We start from the raw sequence: 19,257 nt of genomic DNA, 5'->3' as shown, positions 1-19,257 counted from the left end.
AATACAAACTGTGTGCAGACACTGCAGTGGCAGATCTGAGAACTTTTGAAAGGCTGCTTGTGCGGGTGGCACAATCAGTGCTGCAGGCCGACTAGCAGCATTTTGATTTACAGGCCCTGGGCGCATACAGTACACTGTATTAGGGACTTAGAAGTAAATCAAATAAGCAAGTCATGGAAACACCAATACATAAACACAATTTACATAGAGAGCATATGTGCTTTAGCACTGGATAGCAGTGATAAAGTTCCCAGAGTCCAAAAACCAACAAATACAAGGTCAAAAACAGGATGCCAAAAAACCAAATCTCTGGGGATAAACCTGCTGGAAAAGCCAGGTGTAACAGTTTTGTTATTGCTGTTTTATTAATCGGTTGCTCTGGTTCATGAATGCAGGTTCTAATAAAACTGTTCTTTTTCTGTTTTAATCAATAATTCCTCTTTTCAATTCATAATTGGACTGTTCCCATGAGGCACAGGGTCAGTCTGATTTCCATATGGCCATGTCTGAACTGGGGTGCTGGAGTGAGCTAAAGAATGGTGATGGATTAAACCCAGATCAGTTGATTGGGGGTGAGTGTTTGATTTGCTCAAGCGCTCCGTCTATCATCCCCTTTGGTATCGCTTTGTTTGCCCTAAGTTGGCAGGGTATGCCCAGATGTGGGTCCCTTGCTCACTCTACCACTGGATTCAAGATAGCCTGGCTGATGAGGATTATGAATCCAAAACCGGTCCCAGGATGCTTGTTTCCGGTCCACGGAAGACATGGCTTGGCAGTTTGGGCTGGACTGTTCCCATGAGGCACAGGGTCAGACTGATTTGCATATGGCCATGTCTGAAGTGGGGTGGTGGAGTGAGCTAAAGAATGGTGATGGATTAAACCCAGATCAGTTGACTGGGGGTGAGTGTTTGATTTGCTCAAGCGCTCCGTCCATCATCCCCTTTTGTATCGCTTTATTAGCTCTAAGTTGGCAAGGTATGCCCAGACATGGGTCCCTTGCTCACTCTATCACTGGATTCAAGATAGCCTGTCTGATGAGGATTATAAATCCGAAACCGGTCCCAGGATGCTTGTTTCTGGACCAGGGAAGACATGGCTTGGCAGTTCGGGCTCGACTGTACCCATGAGGCACAGGGTCAGACTGATTTGCATATGGCCATGTCTGAACTGGGGTGGTGGAGTGAGCTAAAGAATGGTGATGGATTAAACCCAGATCAGTTGACTGGGGGTGAGTGTTTGATTTGCTCAAGCGCTCCATCCATCATCCCCTTTGGTATCGCTTTGTTTGCCCGAAGTTGGCAGGGTATGCCAAGACGTGAGTCCCTTGCTCACTCTACCACTGGATTCAAGATAGCCTGGCTGATGAGGATTATGAATCTAAAACCGGTCCCAGGATGCTTGTTTCCGGTCCACGGAAGACATGGCTTGGCAGTTTGGGCTGGACTGTTCCCATGAGGCACAGGGTCAGACTGATTTGCATATGGCCATGTCTGAACTGGGGTGGTGGAGTGAGCTAAAGAATGGTGATGGATTAAACCCAGATCAGTTGACTGGGGGTGAGTGTTTGATTTGCTCAAGCGCTCCGTCCATCATCCCCTTTTGTATCGCTTTATTAGCTCTAAGTTGGCAAGGTATGCCCAGACATGGGTCCCTTGCTCACTCTATCACTGGATTCAAGATAGCCTGTCTGATGAGGATTATAAATCCGAAACCGGTCCCAGGATGCTTCTTTCTGGTCCAGGGAAGACATGGCTTGGCAGTTCGGGCTGGACTGTAACCATGAGGCACAGGGTCAGACTGATTTGCATATGACCATGTCTGAACTGGGGTGGTGGAGTGAGCTAAAGAATGGTGATGGATTAAACCCAGATCAGTTGACTGGGGGTGAGTGTTTGATTTGCTCAAGCGCTCCATCCATCATCCCCTTTGGTATCGCTTTGTTCCCCGAAGTTGGCAGGGTATGCCCAGACGTGAGTCCCTTGCTCACTCTACCACTGGATTCAAGATAGCCTGGCTGATGAGGATTATGAATCCGAAACCAGTCCCAGGATGCTTGTTTCCGGTCCAGGGAAGACATGGCTTGGCAGTTCGGGCTTGACTGTTCCCATGAGGCACAGGGTCAGACTGATTTGCATATGGCCATGTCTGAACTGGGGGGTGGAGTGAGCTAAAGAATGGTGAAGGATTAAACCCAGATCAGTTGACTGGGGGTGAGTGTTTGATTTGCTCAAGCGCTCCGTCCATCATCCCCTTTGGTATCGCTTGGTTTTAGAAACTGTCATCTCTAATCATATTACTTCAAATGGCACACAGAAAATGTCATCATACAGGATGGCAAAATCATGGTTCTAAAAAACTTTCTCTTCTTTGACTGTGGCAAGAAGAATGCGATAATCATTCTTTTACAAAATGGTCAGTGCTTCTCTTACTGCGATTAAACCATATTAATTATTAACATTTACGGTCTCACCTTTTTGGAAGACACATGTAGGATAAGAGAGGGAGTTGATATTCCACTCCAAGTAGTGGATTTTGATTTAATGATAACCAATTACTTGATACATAATCAAAGTGTATCTTTCATCAGTATACAAGTCCAAAATTTGTCAATTCTGTTGAAAATACTGTGTGAACAAACAGCTCATATCACAATGAATAATTGGTTATTTAATGTTTTTGAAAGTATTGTAGACCTTCTCTTCTCTCCAACACCAGATGCAACTGTCACAGCCATTCCAGATGACTATAAGGTCCAAAGGAAGTACCGCCCCTACCGCCCAGGAGCAGGATTCGCCATCGCACACAAGAGCTCCATCCAACCCTCCACCTCCAGCGCCACCGACTCCCTCTCCAACACCGAACACCTCCACTTTATTTATATTTATGTATTTATTTATTGCACTTGTACGGCGCAACAGCTACCCTGAGGGTTTCCCGGCGCCTTGGATCTGTGTTGCTGAAGAGTAAGCGGGGGGACAATTATTGATCGAACAGCCATGATTTCGCTCTCTTACGGAAGCGTAAGTAGGTACCACTTCATGAAACAGACCAGCCCCAGAACCACGCTACACAGCACTCTCGCCTACAGACCCATGGGAACTTGTGCTCCTTTCACCACAGCCATTGCCAACCTCATCGCACTCCATGCCATCGCCCCCACGGTCTACATACTCATCGGAGACCTAAACTTCCACCTCAACAACCACAGCAACCCTGACTCCACCGCCCTCCTGGACAACCTCGCCAACCTGAGACTGAAGCAGCTCGTACCACCCCACCCACAATGCCTGACACACCCTCGACCCCATTGTTGCAGGAGGGACAAACACCCATTTCAGCCACACCTCACAGCTCCTCTGGACAGACCACCACTGCGTACACTTCTCTTTCAGCACCATCACAGCACACAAGACCACCCCAAGCCGGCCACAAAGGAATTGCAGCAGCAAGGTCACAGGGGATCTGTTCAACGCCACCCTCTCCCATGACCCCCCCGCCATGAGCAACGCCACATCTGCAGTCTCAGAACTACACCACCGGATCACCAGCTGCTCTGACAACCTTGCTCCCCTCCGCAAACCCCGACAGACAACACCCCCTGAAGGCCGCCTGGTTCACCACCGAACTCCAAGAAGCCAGACGTTCCTGCAGGCGTCTGGAGAAACAGTGGAGAAACAGCATAACCACTGTGGATCAGACCACCTATAAGCATGCCCCAAAAGAATACAACCAAGAGGGCCTTCATCCAGAACAAAATCCTCACCAACGCTGGCAGCTCAAAGGATATCTTCAACATTATTCAGCAGTTCACCAAACCCCCCAGCGAAGCCACGGATATCACACCGTCCCAGGACCTCTGCAGCAAGCTCAGATCCTACTTCCACCTGAAAATTAAGACCCTCTACAACAACTTCAGCAAACAAACTGCAGAAATCCCCCTCCAGCAATGACAGCTAGCCCACCACCAACACCTGGACTCCGATCACCACTGAAGACTCCACCACGACCATGAAAAGCACCCACTCAGGAGCCCCCATGGACCCGTGCCCCCACATCTTCAACAGAGCTGCCGGCGCCATTGCGCATGTACTACGCTGCACCATTAATGCCACCTTCGAATCCGGAATCTTCCCCGATGACTGGAAGAGGGCAGAGGTCAAGCCCCTCCTCAAGAAACCCACAGCTGACCTGATGGACCTGAACAACTACTGGCCCATCTTTTACCTTCAATTCGAAGCCAAAGTCACTGAGAGAGTCATCAATGCCCAGCTGACCACCTTCATCAAAGTGAACGCCATCGCCGACTCCTCCCAGTCCGGACTCTGCAGCAACCACAGCACTGAGACTGCCCTCTTCGCCACTAGCGAAGACATCTGCATGCTACTCGACCAGTGCCACACCGCACCCCTCATCCTCCTAGACCTCTCTGCAACCTTCGACACCGTCTCCCACCAAACTCTGGCAGCAAGACTCCATGACGCTGGAATACGAGGAACCACCCTCGACTGGATCTGCTCCTTCCTCACTGGCAGAACCCAAAGATCAGACTCCCATCCTTCCTCTCCGAACCCACAGAGATCAATGGCGAGTATGCCAAGGAACTTCACTCAGCCCCACCCTTTTCAACATCTACATGGCACCCATCGCATCCATCGTCAGACAGCACGGGCTCAGCATAGTATCCTATGCGATGACACCCAGCTCATTCTCTCGCTGACGAAGAACCCCGAAGACACCAGACTCAGCTTCCAGGAAGGAATGAAAGATGTAGCAGCCTGGATGAGCAACAGCTGCCTTAAGCTCAACTCGGAGAAGACAGTGGTCCTCGTCCTGGGACCATCCCCCACCACTTGGGACAACTCCTGGTGGCCCTCCACCATCAGAAATCCTCCCACCCCGATGGACCACGCCCGTTTTACTCAGCATCATCCTAGACCCCTCCCTCTCCATGAAGCAGCTGATCAACGCTGTCCCCTCCACCTGCTTCAACTCCCTCCACATCCTCTGCAAAACGTTCAAGTGGATCCCCACTAAAGTCAGAAAGACCGTCACCCACACACTCATAACTAGCAGACTGGACTATGGAAATGCCCTCTATGCAGGAATCAACAAATCCCTGCTCCACAAACTCCAGACCATCCTGAACACCGCAGCCAGACTTGTCCTCTGTACCCCACGACACAAGCACAAGACCCAACACCTTCGAGACTTCCACTGGCTACCCCTCGAGAAGGGAAGAACTTTCAAGCTACTCACCCACACCTACAAATCCCTACACAATATCGGACCCAAATACCTCAACAAAAGACTCTCTTTCCACGCACACAAAAGAAACATCCGCTCGGCCGACCTTGCCCTCGCAGTGACCCAGCACATCTGCAGAGCCAGAGCAGGTGGAAGAGCCTTCTCCTACGTCGCAGCCAAAACCTGGAACGAGCTTCCAGTCAACATCAGATGCTCTCCCACCCTGCACACCTTCAGGAAGAGCCTCAAGATCTGGCTTTTTATAGCTGACCCAGAGCTGCCCCCAGCACCTTGAGACCCTCTCGGGTCAGTAGCATGTTTGAACTGATGCTCTAAGCACACTAAGCCTCAATTGGCTCTATTACCAGCTGATATTAAAACCTGTGAAGTGGGATGAAAGCTGAACAGTGAAATTCTCTTATCCCTGACTATAAAAACCAAATTGGAGAAAGTTATCCATGAATTCTTTAAAAAGAAAAGGGGTATTGACACAGCACAGATAATTAACTGGGGTGATTTCAAATCCATTACATGGGTGTTAGTATGACCACAATGTCTCACCATGACAAAGGTGCTAATTTAAATAAAGCATACTATAAAGCAAACTGGTGGTAGGTTTCTTCTTAAAATAATGACCAATACAGTTTTATTCTACGTTCTGGTAAATGTATTGTTTTTATCGATGAATGTTCATCATTTGACATCTTGATATGAGTTTCAATTGACAAGTATCAAAACATGTATTGGTATATTTAATAGCTATGACTGCAAAGTTTCACAAAGGCACACTTTTCAAGGCAGTAAACTGACGCATAACAATAGCAATCAGTAATGTGGCATATTCTTAACATTTAAAAACACATTTTGAAAAAGCTTTAAGTACCATACTGTGACTCACATGAAGGGTAAATATGTAGACCGTGACACTGCAAAGATAAGGTTTGTTGGTATTGAACAAATCCACCAAGATCATCGAGGAGGGGATGTGGAACATAATAAGAGCCAGAGAAACATTTTGGATTAATGAGCTATGGTGGTTCAAGGTTTAAATTCAGATAGAGAATTGTACAATCACTTGTGAGGCAAAATCTCAGTAGCTTGAAAAATATTGAGCTTGTGTGTAATCTCATTACATGTCCAAATGGTGTAATAATATGGATGAGTACATGGCAAATGGTTAATGCTGATGCCCCTTGGGAGAGGGTTCAAACCATCACCTGCTGTTGGAATTCAAATTTTAGATTGTAAAAATGGATTTGAATGATTTCTGTTTTTTTTACTATTTTGTGAACATATCAATATGTACTTCTCTTTAATAATTAAAAAGAATAGGTAACGGTATGCTTGAGAGTTGGATTTTACAATATTTAAAATATTTATATGAACAATTTTCCAAAGTGCATTGCCTAGAATTGTATGATAGTATCTAAACATAATTACGTCATACCAATTTCTCGCTATAAAAATCTCCTATTTGAGGGTTCAACTCAAAATCCTTCGCAATTTTTTTTCTTTCTAATTTTCCCTTGATGCAATCTTCTTTTCATTATTAAGGGCCTGATTAGGATGGCGGGTGGACTTACGTCCGCCTGCCACCCTATGGGAAATGGAACTGACCGACTAGCTGTCCACGGTCCCGTCATAGGGATTACGATGCCCCCATCATGTAGTCTTATCATTGGGGAGGGTGCTGCTGGCTGCAGCAGCCACCGCAATCTAAAAAAATTCACCTTGCACGTATTCCTGCACTATGTGGGCGGCACCATGTGGTGCCTACCACATTTTGGAGGGATATGTAGGGGGCATCAATGGTGCCCCCTAGTGCCCACATCGGAGGGCCAGGGGGGAATGGGGCCGGCTACGGGCCCCCAAAGTCCCTCTCTGCCTGCCTGTTCATGGTGGGTTCACTGCCCTGAACAGGTGGGCAGAAATTGACATTGTCAGCCCTACGGCGGAGCCTGATAGAAACGTCACCATTGTAGGGAATATGTCCCGCTCTGCCACACTGGCGGGCTCAAGGAGCCCATCGGATACGACGCCATTGAAATATGGCAGGCGAATATGATGGGTCCGATGGCGGTGGGACCACCTTTGACGGGCTGTCGGTGGCGGTCCCACCATCATCCTAATCTGGCACTTCATGTTTTTGGTTAAAAACAGAGAATTTGTTGTTTTCTCCACTTGTTTTTAAGAATCTAGAACTTCGGGGAAATAGTTCTAATTAACAGGTTAGCAAACTAAAATGTAAACCCAGTATTGCAGGTGGGAACATCACCCAGTAGGATTGCACCATTCTTCCAAGTTGCACTAGATGGTCCTCCACATTGGCGAGAAGGTTTGAATTCTGCAAGTAGGTGATCTAAGACGGTGACCTGTGATACAAAAATCTGTCCTGTTGGTGAGTTGATAGAAGGGGAATTTGGTGACTATATTTATTCTGTCTTTCTAAGATTCCTTAATTCTTAAGGCATAGTAAGACATGTTTGGTGGGAAGCTTTAATATAAGAACAATTATTGCTTTTGATATCAGTTTCCTTAGACATGTAGTGTTGACCTGTGTACAGTGGAATTCACATCTTCATACCAAGAGAAGTGGCTTAGTAAATCTTTCATAACACTGTACTCCTATGTTTGGTTAATTTCATAGAGAGATGGTTTAGTTACTAATACACAGGCTTTTATTTGACATCAGTTAGCCATACCAATAATGCTGAATGTGTGTCACACTCAGTCATACTTTTATACAAACTGTATATTCAGTTTTTCAAGAATCCCTACCCGGTTAAATTAAATGGGATTGCTTTCATTGTTCAATGTCACATTTAATTAGTGCATCTGAACTTTATGAGAGTCAATCAGTCCTTCCCATTCCTGAGATGGCTGAAAGGTTTTTCTTTTTACCATAAGGTTGGTCTGCATCTAGTCTGTCACGAGCTAGCATTGGTCAATTTGAGTTTGAACTTTCACCCTCTGAGTTATGGGTCCTTACAAATTGACGTTTGAAGGTGCACTACAAAAGGGGGTGGTGATGGACGGAGCATCTGAATCAATCAAACACTCACACCCAGTCAAAAGATCTGGGTTAAATCCATCACCGTTCTTTAGCCCACTCTGCCACCCCAGTTCAGACATGGCTATATGCAAATCTGTCTGACCCTGAGCCTCATCGGAACAGTCCAGCCCGAACTGCCAAGCCATGCCTTCCCTGGACCGGAAACAAGCTTCCTAGGACCGGTTTCTGGCATTACAGCCGTCTTCAGAAGACGGCTGGAATGCCAGAAACCGGTCCTCGGTAGCTTGTTTCCGGACCCCCTTTTGTACCGCTTTTGGCCGCCATAAGTGTGGCAGGGTATGCTCAGACGTGAGTCCCTTGCTCACTTTGCCACTGGATTCAAGCAAGCCGGGCTGAAGACGGCTGGAATGCCAGAAACCGGTCCTCTGTAGCTTGTTTCCAGTCTAGGGAAGGCATGGCTTGGCAGTTCGGGCTGGACTGTTCCCATGAGGCACAGGGTCAGACTGATTTGCATATAGCCATGTCTGAACTGGGGTGGCAGAGTGGGCTAAAGAACGGTGATGGATTAAACCCAGATCTTTTGACTGGGTGTGAGTGTTTGATTGATTCAGATGCTCCGTCCATCACCACCCCCTTTTGTACCGCATTTGAAGGTGCACTACCACCCTATCTGTATTTTAGGACTGGTATCTTAGAGCATCAGTGGATAGCTGATAGTTCTAACTAATCATGTTGGTGCCCTATGATTCCTTGGTGCCCCAGCCATTCAAAAATATCAACTAGTCCATCCACCAACAGCAGCTATCAATATTTTGGCCTCTAAAGTTTGTGACTCATTTGGGTACAAATCTGAGCTACTGGCCGCCTTGATCACCAACTTCATCCCTTGTATCAGTACTGACCTCCAAACCCTACTGCAGCAGACAAACTAGAAACTCAGTCCATTTTCCCAACCAGGAGTAACTATGTTTCTGGTTTAGTTTCCAAGATATTTTTGAGGTGTTCCAATGCATTTTAGGTGGCGGTTGTTCAGTGATAGTAAGTTATTAGCTTTAAACCCTGAGCAGCAGAAAAAGCCAGGACAATGAGCCGGAGAAGTTACATTAAAGTGAAAGTTGGTTAAAGTAAAGGATTCAAGGTGCTACTTCTATTCATAAATTCACTTCATGGCCTTAGAAAACAATTCTCAGATTTTCATTCTATAAGTGTGGCAAAGAAACAGCCAATACAAACACAAACCACTGTCATTATTTTGTTTATGTTAAATAAACCAGCTATAGCTCATTTATTGTTTGACATAAACATCGCTATTGTTACAGATTTCACCATCATGACGTTGTTGGAGAAAATTTGTAACAAAATACTTACCACCACCATCATTACTACTACTACCATTACCGCCACCACTACTACCACCACGGTTGTATGACATTACAACGCATGCTAATACATCGCATGCCATTACATCGCAGTTTTTACAACGCAAGTCGTTACAACGACTTGCGTTGGAGGGCGCTGGACTTAGGAGTACTATAATTTACTATTCCAACTCCAGTCTACATACAGTAGGGAAGGTGTTGGATAGTAAATGATACTATTCCTTGTCCTAGAGCGCCATCCAGCGCAAGTCGTTGTAACGACTTGCGTTCTAAAAACCGCAATGTAATGGCATCGCGATGTAACGACTGCGTTGTAAACGACGTTTCCCACCACCACATTACCCCACAACTACCAACATTACCATGACCAATATCAGGATGCGCGGCAGTTGGTCTATTCGACCCCCATTGAAATATGGCAGGCGGATAGGATGGGTTCAATGGCGGTGGGATCGCCACATAACCATCACCATTACAACTCCCATTACGACGACCTTAGCCACCACTACCACCATTACCATCATCATCATTACCCCAGCACCCCCATTAAAACCATCATCATTACCAATACATTGACACCGTTAGCACAATTATCATGAATATTACCACTACTGTCACCACCATTACCCTTACCATTATCACAACCACCACTAACACTTCCAAAACCAACATTAACACCACCACCAATCAACACTCTTAGCATTACCCATTGTCACACCATTATGGCTGCTTTTATTGCCACTAGATTACCACATGCACTAGTACCACCACTGCCATCACTACTACCACCATCTCCTTCATCGTAACTATTATCAGGATGATCACTGCTGCCACAACAGCCTTGACAAGAACTACTACCACTACTAGCACCACTACTGCTACCATCTCTAAGGCTACCGCCACCGCCATTCTTACCAGCATCACTGCTACTACCACTAGCATCACCTCCCACTAACACCACCGTGATGCTATTGTGTGCTTGTATAAGAACCTTGGGTTCATTTCTGGGGAATTGGAGTCTTCTTGATGCTCTGCCCTACGTGAAAGGGCAGGAATGCACTGCATTTATTTAATACAATGCGTTCCTGTCCCTTCCCCCTATGCTGGTGCACAATTGGCTGCCTATCGCCAATGCATGCACCCTTGCACGATGGTGCATGAGTGCCTGCCTTGCATGCAGGATTGTTTTCGTGCAGGAAGGGGCACCTTTATGCACAAAAACAATCCCAAGAGGCGTTTTCCTCTTTCTATATGTGTTGCAATGCAGCACACATGGAAAGACGAAAAAACGATGAGAAATAAAAATATTTCCATTTGCTATCTCTAATAAAAAAAAAGGCCAGTCATATCGGCTTTGACAATGTTTGTACTTTGTTTGCCATTTCCGTTGTCCCTAATTCCCTTCTCGCAAAATAAAACATATTATATTTAACTGGATGCTCCTGGACCCACAGAAGTGGCATCATGTTTGTGTATAGACAGAGGTCATTGTATTGCATTATCACACCCAGATGTTTGCCAATTGTGAACCTGTGCTCACAGCAGCCCCGCATGCACAACAAATAGATTAACGAACACACTACTACCAAAAACATTAGTGCACCCCTGAGACACTCCAGAGCTCATGCCACAAGTCCAAACCATGAGATTCAATAAATCCAGGATGCCCTTCAGATCCGAACAATGCAGGCGATAACGGACATCGTGACGGCACAGTTAGAGCTATATCATCCTGAACGATGACACAGAGCATTCCTTGCTGGGAAAAAAAATGATTATTCATCATTTAGAAAGGGCCTTATTTAGTGCCTGTACTCTCTCCAGGCTGAGGGCATCTGTCCTACTGCTGACATTCCTGAAATACCAGCTCTCATAGAGGAGGTCAGGCTTGAGAGGGAACATGAGTAATGTAGTAGTGTGGGTAATAGCAGAAGCCCCATTTATCCTTGCAGGCCCGAGAAAACTACCAACACCATTTGCAGCGTCTGTGCAACGTCATTACTATCTACCAACAACATCATGTGTTAGCCTCTGACTTCAGAGGTTCTTCAAGCTACATGTTGTGCATTTTTCGTAAGGGATATGCAGAAGAGCAACCTACTGTATGACAGATTATCACCTCTGCACATGTACGTTTGAGCAACATCATAACAATATTGCTAGTTTAAGAAAAGTGTTTAAAATGCGTACCAGATCTCAAAGGGCTGCTATGCAACAACTAAGCTAAAAGAACAGATACAGTCCGATAAAAGCAGTTGCTCAAACGAGTACTTCCAAAACATTGTTGTCAAAGTCAACAGGTCTATCCTATGTGAAAGCTATTGGCTTTGCCAATCAATTTTTTTAGACATGCTGTAGAGCAGCATGTCTACTCTGCAGCATGGCTAAAAGATACTAAAAGTTAAAAAAAAAATGCTATGCTTTTTTTGATCGGGCCTATTGCAGCGCGCATGCACTGCTCTGGCGAGACTTATGGTAAGGGGATTTTTAAAAATTCACCACACGCTTGTGCGTGTGTGGCCTATTGCTTGCAGTTACCCGCACGGACGCCATATGTTTTGAATTATCGTACCCAGACACGGGCACGATATTTCAAAACATATGGCTGGTGCTCGCTCTCGCGTGCGCACCACTTGAGGGACGCTCCGTCGTCATGGCTCAATAAGTGCATCGCTCGCGGGCACCCTTACAGCGCGTGCACATGAGCTGCACACCGCTGCTCCCGCTAGTTTATTTTTTATTTCTCCCACTTTCCTCTTCTTAAATGGTTGCACTTGACTTGTGCTAGAAGACTTCCTGTCCCTTTGGGCAGCGGCTATATGCTTGGCGCACACAGTGCAGCTCCTCCTATGTCTCGGTCCCCACAGCTTTCCTCCGGACAGAGACCCGAGCCCGGACCCATAGCAAAGAGACACACTGAGTCCCGCACAGGGAAAACTCGCTAAACTGGCTTCTGAATGGGTCACTCTTTATTCATATAGGGCTTGAATCTTTTAGTAGTTTGGGACTCACAGTATCATGGGTCACATTTATTTATGCATATGAAACTCACTACTTAAAAAGTTTACCTTTTAATTTACGTATACTGCTTAGCGACTCGTTGTTAGAACCCGCCTGCAACGGTGTACACATTGCATGCGCTCTCACTTATGTCTCTCGTGCCCTAACCTCTCTCCACTGGCTGCTGGTGAAGAACAGAGAGTTGTTTACATCTTTCTGCCTAGTACATAGAAAACTTTTTAATGAATGCTTGTTACAGACCTTTGTCAGTTTGCTGTCTTGCTATAAACCCAGCAGTTGCTTGTGGTCTATGGATGTTTTCCTTCTGTCATTACATCAGTTTCTCCATTCCGCAATTAGTGGCATAGCGTTTTTGGGGGCAACTGCCTCAGATTTGACCTTGCTTACTCTATCTTTTCACTAACAATGATTTCTTCTAAAAGTCAGGAAAGCTCTGAAGACCTAGCTTTTTCTCTCTCTGTTAAATAAGTGTCATTTAGGCACTATGCCCTTGCACCCTTTCTACTGTGCACCCCCCAGTGAACAGTTACCTGCTACATTCTTAAATTGTGCAGTGTGCCCCCACCTGCTTCTTGATGTTGGCACTTAGGTATTTTAATGAATTGTGATCCTTTCAATATCTGCACTGCTCCCTCACACCCTTCTGTCTGTGGAACTCACGAGTGCCAGTAAATGGTGCCCTGCGCCCTTACAATGCAAACAAGCATTGGCATAGCCAAAAGGTCTCGCCTTTCAGACCTTAAAAGTGTTTAGCAATGCAACAGTTGATGTTGTTGCACCAAGGAGATTGTGCAGCATAAATAAATACATATAAGGTCCCAAAGGCGAGACCTATTGGCTATGCCAATGCTTGTTTCTTATGGCAGGTGAGGTTGGGAAAGAAGGACAACGGGGGGGGGATGGAAGTGAACAGAACATTTAAGAGAGGGTGGGGGGCAACAAGACATCATAGAAAGTGTCTTGATGCATCCAGTGATGGCTGCAACATATTGCATTTTTGGCTTATGGTCGGTGGGGGGGCAACACAGACAGCAGGAAAGTGGGTGGTGGAAAGGAAGAAGCAGCACAGACAATGGAAGGGTAAGGGATGGCAAGGAAGAAGCAACATGGACTACAGGAGAGTGGGGTTTGGGGGTAATAAGCAACACTGACAAGGGTGGGGTGGCAGGAGAAGACACAACATGGACAAGGGTAGGGACAAGGGGGTTGGGAGAAGGAGCAACACAGGCAAGGGAGGTATGAGGGGAAGAACAACAATAAGAGGGGCAGAAGAAAATAGCACCTCAATCGCAGCATGAGCAGAGGAAGGACAGTAATCAAGATGAAACAAACAGTACTTGGTCCATGCTCCAGATAAAAGAGGAGGAAGTGAAGCCAACACATGCTGTCCAATTAAGAGGCAGTAAAAAAGAGTCACAATAAAGCCAATTAATATGAAGTAATGGGGAGGCTCCAATCCATTTGTTGTACACAATTCACACTGTCTTAAGTGAGGAAAAAGTGAGTGCCTGGACCCAAAATTTTGGTGAGCCCACTTCCACTGCCGGCACCCACTACTTCCACAAAGTTTGCCAGTCTATTACTGGCATTGGTACTGGCTGCTATCTTTACTGCTGGGCTTCTAGTGCCAAAATTGTGGAAGCAGCATGCAATAAGTGCCTGTAACTGTTGCAAGGATCCTGCTTATACACAGAACTGTGCACAGAGACCTAGGACATCAGTGAATTGTGGTGTACCAGAAACTCACCTCAGAACCTAGCAAAACCCCAGCCAGCTGGCATCAGTGTCACATTAGCTCTTCGTCCTATAGCAAATTAACCAATGATTAGACAACCTAGACCATGCGACTTAGGGCCATCTCAGGGATTGTGGGAAGTGAGAACACTCTTTTGTTATACTCTCATACCAGTACACAACAGGAGTAAATAAGATACACTGTAAGGTTAAAATATTAATTTTAACGACGTGATCTCATGTGCAGTATCTTAGCCAACATAAGCAGACAGATGATTAAAAATAATATGGACTTCCGGAGATGTCAAGGACGTGGCCCATTGTATCCACCGAGGGTGCAAAGCTTTGGAATTTGGTACCCTGGCTTTCGTCACTGCCTCTCAGGCAGGATATGGAGTGACAACCAAAATGCGCTTTCCCTGCGACAGTGCACATTCCTCAAGAATCGACTATTGCACTGCTGTCAAAACTTTTTCCACAGTGGAAAACCGCTACTCAGCCGAAGTGTACAAGTGTGACTTGTAAGCGATAGGGACTGTGTCACCCTCATTAAAAGTGAGGTACGTGAAGCCCACTGCCCTTGGCATGATTCTGATCACCAGGTTGGTGTGGTTATCACAAGTCAACAAGAATTTAGATTCTAGTAGATCAGCCTTTAAAAGATTGCGAGATGGCTGAATGTTCAGGCAGCCAGCACGATTTGAGAAAAGAAGGTTGTATCAAAGCGTAAAGAGGCTTGATACGCTGGACATATTTGGGTATGTAAGTACGGCCGAAATTCAAAAAGCCCAGTAAAGATTGTAGTTTCTTCAGTGTCGTGGGAGCAGGCAAAAGTGCACATTTCTCCAGGAAGTGAGGAGTTAAACCCCTACCTTCATTGTTGAACTCGTAGCCCAGGAACAACATTGTGCTCTGCAATGTGAGATTTTGCAAAGTTAAATTTGTAGCCAAAATCCGCAGAATTGCAAATTATGTAGTCCACTTGGCACAGATGCAGCCATAATTCATCGTCTGTGAGATAAGTGTCATCCATATACGAACATGCATCTGTGTCGATCCCCTCCAAGAGAGAACAACGCGAGCGTTTCTATAGCCCATAGCCATACAGCGAAATTGGCGCTGTTTGTCACCACTGGTAAAAGCTGTCCATTGACTACTAAGTGGGGACAGATTGTGGGCAAAAAAACATTGGATATGTCAAGTGTGGGTTTGAACCGTTTACGCACAAGACTATCCATAAGAGCAGAACTGTGAGTATTCTGCACCTCACACTTATGACAATGTGAGTTTAAGTGGTGGTAATCCAATACCAAACTGTACGAACCATCTGGCTTGGTCACAGTAAAAAGGGGGTTATTCATCGGAGATACAGACGTTTCAATTACACCTTGAAATTCCAATTGTTCAAGAATTTCTGTAACGGAAGCTTTTGCTTCTCGCCACATGGGGTATTGGGGTTGAGGCTGTGACATTGACCGCAAAGGGATCTCATGTCAAGGGGAAAATTTGTCCCACCCACAGTCAGTACGGTGCAAAGCCGGCGCAAGTGCCTTAGCCCAATCTTCTGCAAAATGCAGCTCCTGCTCTTTCAGCACTGTGTGCGCGAAACTAGGGAGGATTACCTCCTCCCCTTGGGGAGCAGCTAAGACAAAGGGTGGGAGCCAGTCGACCTCCGACAACAATATATCATAGGTAGTAGTAAGATTTTCCCAAAATATCCCTTTTATGGTACATTCTATGTCACCTTCTATTACAAGGACAATTTCATAAAGTCTGTCAAGGGGATCCACTCTAGTGTCAGCTGTCTCAATTACAACAAAGGTGTCAGTCGCTATCACCTTCAGTAGTGGACGCAGGGCCTCTCGCACTATGGTAATCTCCGCCGCGCTCTCCAACAGCGTCAGCGCCCATGTCTGATTCCGAAGCTGCGTTCTCACTATCTGTGGCATATCTCGCTGTTACACCATCAGCTTTCTTCTTTTGAAACTGGGGTCTTTGTCGTGGTGACTAGTCTTGCTTGCCTTTTCCCTTAGCGAGGCTGCTCACGGCTCTGTTGGGCACCTCGACCTCTGCCGCCGCCTCCTCCACCTGTGGGTGAGACCAATGTTTCCTGCGAGGAGAACGTTGTTCAGGAACCTGAAACCTATCAGGTGACTTAATTGTACTGCGATCGCGCAACTCATATGTAGAGGCAGGTGTAGATGAAGCAGGACGGGACCCCTGTTTCTGTTGCTGTTTCCCCTGTTTTTTGTTCTTACTCCAATTTTGTTTCTGAGCTTTTGGGCGATCATCTTTATCAGAAGACGCTTGTTGAGTTTGCTGCTGTATTTGTTTTTTAGCAAAAGGCTTAACACCCAAACTATTACGGCCAACGGTCTTATAGGCCTCCGTAATAATTCTCGGTAACTGACAGGGTTTGTTGGCGTCCCGGACATCGCACAAACATTAGACACCTGGAAACTTACTGCATCCCCCTTAACATTTGCAAGGACGAGATCGCGTACCATGTCAAATGCTCCCACGAGTCGCATTCCCAACTCCACAGCCGCCTCTGGCCTATGTTCATCTTGAACACGCTTAATGACGGAGGGCAGGAGAGCCATTGACGGGGTGCCGAAGCACCTAGTATAGACTGCTGCAAAAATCACACCCCAGTTGTACAGTCATTTATGTCTGGCACTAAGTCTTTCTGCAAACGTATTGTAAGAATCCTGTGTTTTTCCACAGGAGTAGTATTCGTTGGTCGAATTTCTTTGCAAGCTAAAAAGGCATCTCATCCTTATCCTGGGGACGCTTGCCCATGACCACATTAACTATGGCGGGACTAAGCTTTAGCCCGCTCGCTCCAACTGGATGCGCTGCACCAACCGTGGCCTCACCCGGGAGGTTGTGGGTAATGTATTGAACCAGACCCCTAATAACTGTCACAGCAGAGGCATAAAGAGGTCTTAGTTGCGGAGCTGTTAACTGCCCCGCCAGTGGATGCGGGGTGTACGCAGCTAAAACAGGCCAAGTAGGGCCTGGGAATGGCAGCGGTCCTTGTCTGACAGCCATTATAACTTTTTGGAGGGCGCCATTAAACCAAACGGCATGCTGCCAAGCAGGAATCGGAGCTTCCTGTGTCCTATATGGAGAGTACTCTGCAGGCACTGCAGCTGGGGTGTATGTGTGGAATACACCAGACACAGCATCTACCGCAGGAAACGTGACCCATGAGTAAAACAACTCAAACGGGTACACTGCGTCAGCTGATACAACAAAAATAACTGCCTGCCCTTCCAAATAAATTAGGAAATCCTGCAAATGATTCTGCACAGCCAAACGACTGTGTGCTGGAATATCAACCGCAGCCATAATGATACAGTGTTAGAGAAGTACAATGCAATAGAAAAAGGTGCAACTGGGTAGTAATACAATAAAAAAACGTTTTTAAAATATCAAGCTTGAAAACACCTATGTAAATATAGGTAGGTTTTATCCATCACTAATGTCAACCGGAAACAATAGTGAGGGGGTCGAAGACTGATATAAGCACTACTCAAGTGTCTCACAATAAGACCACACTCGTTGGGCGCCATGTTGCAAGGATCCTGCTCATACACATAACTATGCACAGAGACCTAGGACATAAGTGAATTGTGGTGTACCAGAAACTCACCTCAGAACCTAGCAAAACCCCAGCCAGCTAGCATCAGTGTCACATTAGCCCTTCGTCCTATAGCAAATTAACCAATGATTAGACAACCTAGACCATGCGACTTAGGGCCATCTCAGGAATTGTGGGAAGTGAGAACACTCTTTTGTTATACTCTCATACCAGTACACAACAGGAGTAAATAAGATACACTGTAAGGTTAAAATATTAATTTTAACAACGTGATCTCATGTGCAGTATCTTAGCCAACATAAGCAGACAGATGATTAAAAATAATATGGACTTCCGGAGATGTCAAGGACGTGGCCCATTGTATCCACCGAGGGTGCAAAGCTTTGGAATTTGGTACCCTGGCTTTCGTCACTGCCTCTCAGGCAGGATATGGAGTGACAACCAAAATGCGCTTTCCCTGCGACAGTGCACATTCCTCAAGAATCGACTATTGCACTGCTGTCAAAACTTTTTTCACAGTGGAAAACCGCTACTCAGCCGAAGTGTACAAGTGTGACTTGTAAGCGATAGAGACTGTGTCACCCTCATTAAAAGTGAGGTACGTGAAGCCCACTGCCCTTGGCATGATTCTGATCACCAGGTTGGTGTGGTTATCACAAGTCAACAAGAATTTAGATTCTAGAAGATCAGCCTTTAAAAGATTGCAAGATGGCTGAATGTTCGGGCAGCCAGCACGATTTGGGAAAAGAAGGTTGTATCAAAGCGTAAAGAGGGTTGATACACTGGACATATTTGGGTATTTAGGTACGGCCGAAATTCAAAAAGCCTAGTAAAGATTGTAGTTTCTTCAGTGTCGTGGGAGCAGGCAAAAGTGCACATTTCTCCAGGAAGTGAGGAGTTAAACCCCTACCTTCATTGTTGAACTCGTAGCCCAGGAACAACATTGTGCTCTGCAATGTGAGATTTTGCAAAGTTAAATTTGTAGCCAAAATCCGCAGAATTGCAAATTATGTAGTCCACTTGGCACAGATGCGGCCATAATTCATTGTCTGTGAGATAAGTGTCATCCATATACAAACATGCATCTGTGTCGATCCCCTCCAAGAGAGAACAACGCGAGCGGCAAATACGCCAGGACTATTTCTATAGCCCATAGCATATAAGCGAAATTGGCGCTGTTTGTCACCACTGGTAAAAGCTGTCCATTGACTACTAAGTGGGGACAGATTGTGGGCAAAAAAACACTGGATATGTCAAGT

At 46.0% G+C, this 19,257-nt stretch overlaps 1 protein-coding gene across 1 annotated transcript in view; it reads right to left on the bottom strand.

The window, feature by feature from the left end:
• Positions 1-19,257, bottom strand: part of GPC3 (glypican 3) — a 3,092,951-nt gene that overhangs the window by 629,599 nt on the left and 2,444,095 nt on the right. The gene's annotated exons all lie outside the window — the stretch shown is intronic.

Source organism: Lissotriton vulgaris, chromosome 4_1 (assembly GCF_964263255.1).
Source record: "Lissotriton vulgaris chromosome 4_1, aLisVul1.2, whole genome shotgun sequence".
NCBI lineage: Eukaryota > Metazoa > Chordata > Amphibia > Caudata > Salamandridae > Lissotriton > Lissotriton vulgaris.
Note: the sequence above shows the minus strand (reverse complement) of the source record. Positions and strands in the feature narration are given on the sequence as shown.